Below are 8656 nucleotides of genomic sequence, written 5' to 3'. Positions count from 1 at the left end.
CCATTATAATGGGGTTTGAGTGCGGCGGCAGCGGCGCAGCAGCACACACCATTCATTTTTCTAATGGAAGGGGGGGTCTGGACCCCAAGAACCCCCCCCCCCTTGGTTATGTCCCTGCTTGGTCTATTATCAAAATACTGTTCCCTCAGTCTCTAATCCTAACTATCTCCCCCACTGAACTCCAGCTTCATCCCTCAGGAGTCCAAACCCTAACTGACACAACCCAACTGCCAAGCAGAATGTTCAAACTCCTCAGCCAGCACCTGATTGGCTTAGGGTCTCTGGCTTCTGATTGGCTGGTTTGTAAGTCAGTTCGTCACACTAAGGTTTCTGTATGGTGTGAAATGGGAAGTAGTCATGGGGTGTGTGTGACACCATGACTTACCACACTGCTGACACCAATCTTAGGGATGCCACTGGTGAACTTTGGAGATCATTCAACCTAGCTTGGATGGGCATCTGTCAGGCATGCTTTAGTTGTGATTCCTGCATAGCAGGAGGTGGGACTAGGTGGCCTTTGTGGTCCATTCCAGCTCTAAAATTCTATGGGGCTTTCTACATTGCCATTTGGGACGTCCTCCGGACGTCCCATTTTAAAAAAGGGGCGTCTCTTTTAGACGCCCCATGGCCTAGTACGGACTCCGTCCGTACAAGATGGCGGCGCCCCTTCTACATGGGCGCCGCCATCTTTACGTATCGGACACACAGCGTCCAGACGCGTCGCGCCGCTGCTGACGTAGCGAGCGCGCCCCTGGCGCCTCGCTACGTCGCAAACGCGACGCAAAAAGAAGCTCCATTTTGGAGCTTCTTTTTTCGGTCCGCGCGGGAGTCGGGCCGTCTGAAGGCTCCGGCTCCCCCGCGGACCTTCTGGCGGCGGCGGCAGACCGCCGCAAAGCGGCGGTCTGTACCCCGCCTATGATTTTTTAATTTAACCTACAGCCTAAACAAGTTATGACACAGAATTAAACATTGAAAACTTCATTTAATAGTGTTATCACGCATAGTCAATGATATGCTTCCTCCTTCTCCCCTACCACAGTACATTACTTACCATCATTCTTCTGAGATGAGAGGGGGATGTCCTGTCAAACAAATTTACTAATTTTTACTTAGATAAATTGTTATGGCTGTCACCAATGTGAACTAGATATGAGTATCTGTAAATAACAGTACTATAAAGCTGATTCCAAGGGGAGGTTACTTGATGGATGAGAGGTGGGAAGGAAAAAACAAAGTGCCATAATTGGAGAGAGGTAAGATCTTGAAGAGAAAAAAGCTATGTCAATTTTTGCCACATTATATTGCAAGATAAAGCTTTTCAACAATCCTAGGACCCGTTGCACATCACATTTATAACACTATGATTCCACTTCAACCGCCATGGCTACCTTCTATAGAATTCTGGGATTAGTCGTTTGGTGAAGCTGTCATGCCTCCAGAGCATCTTTGATGCTCTTGAGACATATATTTAGTTGAGATTATATTAGGCTTTCTGTGTATCAGTTTAGGAGGGAAAATAGAGATCTACAGCTTTAAAAAAGACAAGGATTGTGGGAAATCCCAGGGTCTTATACTGTCTCCCTCTAGCTAGTTTCAGTGTGTAGTAAGGTTTCAGCCAAGTCAGACCTGGAGAGAGTATTTTCCTTTGACAAAGGTAAGTCCACAAAAGAAGAAAGATAGTCCTCAGAAGAAGAAAGATAGAATCCACCAAGAAGAGAGAGCAAGGTATTTAGGAAGGACTATTGAGAAAAAGGAGATCAGTTTCATGTTTTTATGTTTATAACCAGTAAAGCTTTTGAAAACTTAAGAAATTTGTGGACAAGTCTTTTGTTCAGGCTGTGTTCCTAAGAGCCAGAGGCCTTACTACACCCAAAGTCCATAGCATCGCTCTTGGGACAAAACAGAGGCGCTAGAGCTCCCTGGTTGAGAAGCCTAAATATCTCTCAGTAAACTGCATCTCAGGATTCCACAAGGTGGAACCATAGCTTAAAGTGGAACCACAGCCCTACAACTGCATAGTATGAAGGCGCCGCTAGGGTACAATACAGTATACAATTACCTCAGAATAAGACCCACTGAAATAGCAGAGACACAGAAAGCTACTTTAAAGCATGTCAGGACATGGGTGCATCGAGCTCAGTATTGTCTACATTTGTTGTCAAGTGTTTCTCTAGGATGTCCCAGTTCCATCTTGAGATGCCAGGGATGGAGCCTGCACCATTTACGTTCCCAGTGTGCACCAGTGGCTCATGGTCCAAGTGGGATGCAGTGGGGTGGCTCATTTAATCATTTCTGATAAAGCAAGCCCCCCTTTGTTCAGACCATGAGCTGTACCAGTTTACACATGATTCTACATTGTGGCAGCTTCCTCAACTCTGATTCTGAAATCCACAGTCACAAGCCAAATACACATCAGATAACTATCCTGTCATCTGTATGCATAGACTGTGTGACATTGGTAGGTGAGAACATATTTCACAACAGACCTGAGAGCACTTAACTAGCATCCAGTCCTTTCTATTGTTTAACCAAAGTTTAAGCACCAATGTCTGTCACTTTATACATCTGCTTCTATGTCAACAAGGTTATATATCACAGTTATCGAGTGTCATCACTTATATATTTTCAGTGCCAGGCAAATATCTCTTTTATTTTATTAGTCTTTTAAAGTTTAAATAATTTGTTTGCATTTCACCTGCATCTGATCTTATTTTTGTAAACCACCCTGGAAGCTCTGATGAAGGGTGTATAGAAATATTTTAAATAATTTTAATTTAATGTGAAAAGTAGCATGTTGGTGTAACATAAAAACCTCTACAAATGTGTACCCATTTTTAAATAACATATAGCTCAGTTCAAAATAACATTAATATCCACTTGGGAATGCTTTCTTAATTAGCATTTGAAAGACAGAAACCCCCATATACATTAGATGAGGACTAATAAATGTCTCAAGTGGCCAAAGAGGGCACGTAAACCAATAAAATAGGCCCTGTTGTGTATTAATGTTATAGTACTGAACTCATGTGTCTCCAGACTGAAAGGCAAAGACAAATAAGTGCTCCTGATGGGAGCATCAGAGGCAGAAAACAAGAAAGTGGTACCATTAATTATGGTAAGCCTTAAAGTCTCTTCCATTAAATGACAATATTGCTTTTCAGAGATACTGCTTGGAAGATAGGAACAATTTTTGTTTAAGTATCTCTATCTCTCACACACAAGAATACAAAATAAGAACATGATAATATGGCTTATGAATTTAGATTCTTTAAGCCTTTTGTTTACCAATAGGTATTTAATATAATACTTTTAAAAATATAAATATGTCTATGCTATGTGTGTTTTATAGTACAGCATGAGCTGCAGAAGGCAAACAGAAATCCAAGACTCCTGGCAAATATAGGTACAGGATTCAAGATTTGTTCAAATGTTATTTACTAGGAAAAAATACCAAAGCAGATAAGAGTGCCATGTTCTATAAATGCTTCTCCCTCATCCTTCCACCACAAGAAGAAAGCAATATTTGTTTCAGCTGTACCATAATCCAGTCTCTCTCCAGTTTACTTCAAGAAATAATAAAAGAAGTAGGGGCTGTCATGGTTAATTGTTGTGCAATTTATTAATTTAACTGACGTTTTATTTCTCTGCTTTCTATATTAGACAAGAAGTTAGATTTCTTGCTGACAACCTAAAGTGGACATGTTCATCCTAGAAATTGCCAGTAAATAAATAAGCTGAGAAAGTTCAAATTTCTTCTTCTGTCGCAGAAATTAGCAATGGTTACAGATTTGAGGAGGAAGCTGTTTTGTGTCCCCAGAAGACAGATAGTCCAGGGAGCTTGGAGGAGTCAAAGAGCTTTGTGTATCCCAAGGACCACCCTTTGCACAGCCTTACTCTAAGACAGGACTGGGCAACATGCAGCCTGTGGGTTATATGCAGCTCATGGGCCTTTTTTGTGGATCCTGTGACCTCTCAAGGTTACAAAAATGCCCCTGATTGTCCTCTGGAGGCATGAGAGGCATTTTCACGGCTTGGGGATCATTTTAGGTTCAGGAAGGGCCTTTTTTTAAAGGAGGTGAACAGAAAGTGACTTTTGGTCACTTCCTATTGTTAAAAAAAAAACCCTCTCCAGGGGCTAAAAATATGGCAGAAATGACCCATAGACACTCTAGAGGGCATTCAGGGGCAAAACAATAACTTTTTATTGATTGTGGTGTGTGGTTGTAGAATGCAACAAAGTCTCTGGTGGCCTACTGTGTGTAGGGACAATTCTTTTCATGTTAACAATTTAGTCAAGTACCGTGTAGTAAGTACAGTTGCCCCTCCCAAGTCAGTGGACTTGAAATCCGCAGACTTGAAAATCTGCGGATGGGCGACAGCCATTAACTTTAATGGGGTGTGTGCCCGTGGTGCGCATCTCTCATGCCGCACCCCATTCAAGCCTATGGGGCTTGAATAATGTGCGATTTTTGGAACTTGGCCGGGGGGGGGGGTTCCGGAAGGGATCCCCCGCGAGTTGCAAGAAGCAACTGTACTGTTAGTCAGTTAAGACAATTTTGCAAAATACTGTTTGTTACTTTCGGTATATGATAATACAATTGTTAGTTACAATTACAATTAAATGGCTTGGCTGCACCACTCCCTCACAAAAAATGTAAAGTTTTTGTCCCCCAAACACCCTCTAGGCCGGGATGGGAGTATTTTTACCATGTTTTTAGGTCCAGCAGAGACTTTTTAGTGACAGGAAACCTTTTTCTATTTACTTCCTGTACTTAAAAGACCTCTTATAGGCCTAAAATGGCCCAAAGGCCAAAAATTGTGATTAAAATGCTCTCATGCCCCTTAAAGGGTGTTTGATGACATTTGGGGCCATTTTAAAAATTAGTCCTGGTGGCCACAAAAACACCACAAGGGGCCACATCACTGGAGGCCACATTTTTCCCACCCCTGCTCTATGATATAGTATTTAGTCCCAAATTACTCTGGGAAAGAGTCTGGGCCTAATTACAGAAGTTACATCCCCAAGCCATGAAAATGCCTCTCATGCCTCCAGAGGACAATCAGGGGCAATTAAACTGAATCACATCAGTGGAAATGTTAGTGCCATGTGCTGGAAATGCCACACAGATTTATTAATCCACGTCCATGTGTTATGATCATGCTCATAGATCATTCAGTTCTAGACTAATATTATTGTAGAAATTAGTTGTATTACCAATCAAAACATTAAGCCTTCTCTGAGTCTTCTGCCCCTGTTTTCTAGAAGTGATGAATCTCTCTTACATAAGAAATTGGTTGTTCTTTTCTATTTAGCAGATACGCTGGAGATTGTCCAACTCTGGAAGAAAGATAAGGAATTATTGTTATCTCAGTGGAAGGGCAAATTTGGGTCATTATCATTAATGGAAAGGCAGACTATGCAAATTTGCAAAATAAGGAACATTTAGAGTCACAAGGATTTGTGTGAAGTATGGTCTCGCTTTATTGTACACTCTGATAATAACAGCACCATTTATAGCCTAACTGAATACAGCAATTTATGGAGATTTTTTTAACCTGAACTATCAAAGTTTTGTAAATGATACCAGTTTTGTAAATGATGGCTTACTCCCAGTTCTTAAATGAAATATGGTGTCCTTTTCCTTTTCTTTTTTTGTATTCCTGGTTGATGATCTGATGAAATAATATTATTTTATTTCCTATTTTTAAAGGGTTATAGAGCAGCTTACACATCATCAGTAAAAGACTGCCCCTGTCCACAAGGTCACTATTTAAAATGGCATGACACAAAAGGAAAGAGGTATGGGGCAGGAAAAAAGGGGGCAAAGTAATTAGCATTTCAGCAATTCTGGTGGAATTATTCTACCTCTTACCAAATTAAAAGGTTTTATGGTACTTCCTACTCTACTGAAAGTGAATCTCAGTTGCAACTGGTGTGTGTGGATTTTTTAATAGCATAAATGTAAAGTGTTTTGAACATTTTGTACTTAATCTTACTGCTTTATATTGGAAGCTATTTGGTAAGCTTTGTCTTAAAATGTGACTAAAATACATTAAGCAGATCAAACTAAAATAATAAAGCCTACTCCAGGATAAAATATTGAATGCTGGATTTCAAGGAAATAATAAATTTAAGATAATTTATACTTCATGTAAACTACAACATCATGGTATATATCGTTAGATGACAGGTGGATAGATACAGCTATAGATATTGAAATAAAAACAGGATGTGAGCCATTTTCCCCAATAAAATGCAGTTTGAAAGCAAATATCTGATAGGTATTAGACATAAAGGAATTAGACAGTATTCTTCATTAATAAAACATAGAGAATAATGTATTAAATGCAATATACATCTAGGATAGGTTGTTTTGAGATTTAAAAATGTTTTTGTCATCCCAGAATGCGACTGGGGCATAGGCCCAGAGGAACGCCAACAACCTTTCTATACAGAAAACTCTCCAGCATCAACAGTGACTTGCAATCTCTGCACAGTTAGATAGCTTCCATGAAAACATATTTGTAACTTGATTGATCCAGGAATGGAGAAAGAAGCAGAGGCTCCTTCAGATGTTGTTTGACTACAGCTCTTATCAGTCACCTAGCCATCCTACTTGGTGTGTGGAATAATAGTAGTAGCCTGCAACAACATGTAGTAGGTTATTTGTTCCCCATTCCTGAATTAGTATGAGTCAGAAGTCCCTAGAGCAGTATGCTGTTGAGAAACAGAAAGCTCTGAAAAGAACCAGACAGAAGGCAAAGCAGATTTTTTTTTAAAAGGCAGATGGCAAAAAAGATGAAGGAAAAAGAATCATGGGAGGTAGTTAGAGAGATGGCATAGACATGTTTAAGCCAGAGATGAGATAAGAGAAACAGAGGTTATGTCTGCACTGACCAGGATACTCCAGAGACAGCTGCCTTGACCCTCCCCATCACCTATCTCTCCATTGTTGTGCTGCAGCAGCTGTATGCATGGCCATCCCACTAAACCACTTGGCGCATCAGCTACTGTTGCCAGTCGCTGACCGAGGTTGGAACAAGGTACCCAGTGATGGCTGTGCACTTCATTCTGACTTTAGAATGAGTGACCTTTGGTGGCCACAGACATACTGGGCACCTCAGTGGGAAGCTGTACAGCAACCAGTATGGCACGGGAATGGAGAACTCCAGATCTTCTCAAGAAGATTTTACTCCAGAAGAAGATCTGGAGTAAGAGGTCCTTTTTTTTAAAAAAGGCAGTTTAAGGCTGTTTTACTCTGGTTCTGGTGTGGAACGTGTCAGACGTTGTCTGGACTGCTTGCAACAGAACTGGGGCCTGGGATATATATTTTCCAAACAGGCCAACACTGAAATGCCGGGATGGGGGGAAAACAGACTGGCCTTTGGGGCTGTGCAGACAAGGCTGGAGAAGATAAGGAATAGCAAGGCTACCAGCAGAGGTCAAAGGGATCAGCAAAGTTTAACATAGAGTTAGGTGTACATGCCTATGCCGCCATCTACTGTTTTTGGTCTTGCCCTGCAAACAAGGACTGAAATAACACCAGATGAAGGAGCAGGTTGACAGATACCTTTCTGCCAGTGTACAAATGGACTGGGACAAATTAACACATATTTCTGAAAGGAAACATATTATGAATGTTTAATCCCTGCCTTGTCTTCCATTTTTCTACTCTGTTATTATCATATCTGCTTTTACATTGTATTTTCATTGACAATGTTATAGTTTTAAACTGGCAATTTGACACCTAGATAATAGGTCAAGGCTTGCCTGATTTATTTTCTTCCTTAATTAGAGTAGTCTCACATTCCCCAGATAATAAAATATAGCTATATACTATAGAACAAGAACATAGGAAGCTGTCCTGTACTGCATCTGACTGGTTCATCGCTTCTTGGCCTTTTGGCTAAGATCAAGTGTAGGTGGTTTCCAAACTTTGATCCTCCAAGTGTTTTGGACTTCAGCTCCCAGAAGCCCCAGCCAGTTTGGCCAACAGTCAGGACTTCTGGGAGCTGAAGTCCAAAACACCTGGAGAACCAAAGTTTGGGAATCACTAATCTAGACCCTAGTCAACTCTGAGTAGTAGAGGTTCTCCATGTTTTCTGGCAAGGTTCTCTCCTAAATTTTTGGCATTACCTGGTATTATCCCATCTAAGTACCATCTAGTCATGACCCTGCTTAGCTTCCAAAATCAGACCAGGTCATGTGTGTTTATAATGGTATGGTGAGGTCTGCATCCAGTTACTGCAGTGAAAAAGTGTTGTCCATCAAAGTTTTCTGACAGGAATGGATTATTCAGGATAGTCAGACATGTCTTTTTATGGGTTATTTCATTGGTTCTCAAGTGGTGGAGCAGGACCCCCAGACGGGTGCAAGAGTTGCTCAAGGGGGACATGAGACATGGAGGCCTTGATTCCTCCTGCTCCTTCTATTCCCAAACTTCTTTACGTGTAAAATTTACACATGGGTTGAGTTAAATATTGTACTTATTTAAATAAAACCTTTCTAATTTGAATGATGTTATTTCTCTTTAAAATGTTAAAATATGGATATACATGAATGTGTGAATGAAAATATGCACACTAAATAAGCAAAATATTTTTATTTATATGCTACATTGAGGTGCGGCACAATGTCCACAGGTAGATATAAAGA

At 40.7% G+C, this 8656-nt stretch overlaps 1 protein-coding gene across 1 annotated transcript in view; it reads right to left on the bottom strand.

Annotated features, from left to right (window-relative positions):
- Window positions 1–5321: 5321 nt before the first annotated feature.
- The window catches only part of UBR1 (ubiquitin protein ligase E3 component n-recognin 1), a 130869-nt gene continuing 127534 nt past the window's right edge, over window positions 5322–8656 (bottom strand). The window contains exon 49 of the transcript XR_016280967.1: window positions 5322–5338. The gene's annotated coding sequence lies outside the window, so the exon portion shown is untranslated. The remainder of the gene's footprint in view (window positions 5339–8656) is intronic.

The sequence above is a fragment of the Sceloporus occidentalis genome, unplaced genomic scaffold, assembly GCF_023333645.1.
Source record: "Sceloporus occidentalis isolate IW3139 unplaced genomic scaffold, rSceOcc1.0.p SCAF_4, whole genome shotgun sequence".
NCBI lineage: Eukaryota > Metazoa > Chordata > Lepidosauria > Squamata > Phrynosomatidae > Sceloporus > Sceloporus occidentalis.
Note: the sequence above shows the minus strand (reverse complement) of the source record. Positions and strands in the feature narration are given on the sequence as shown.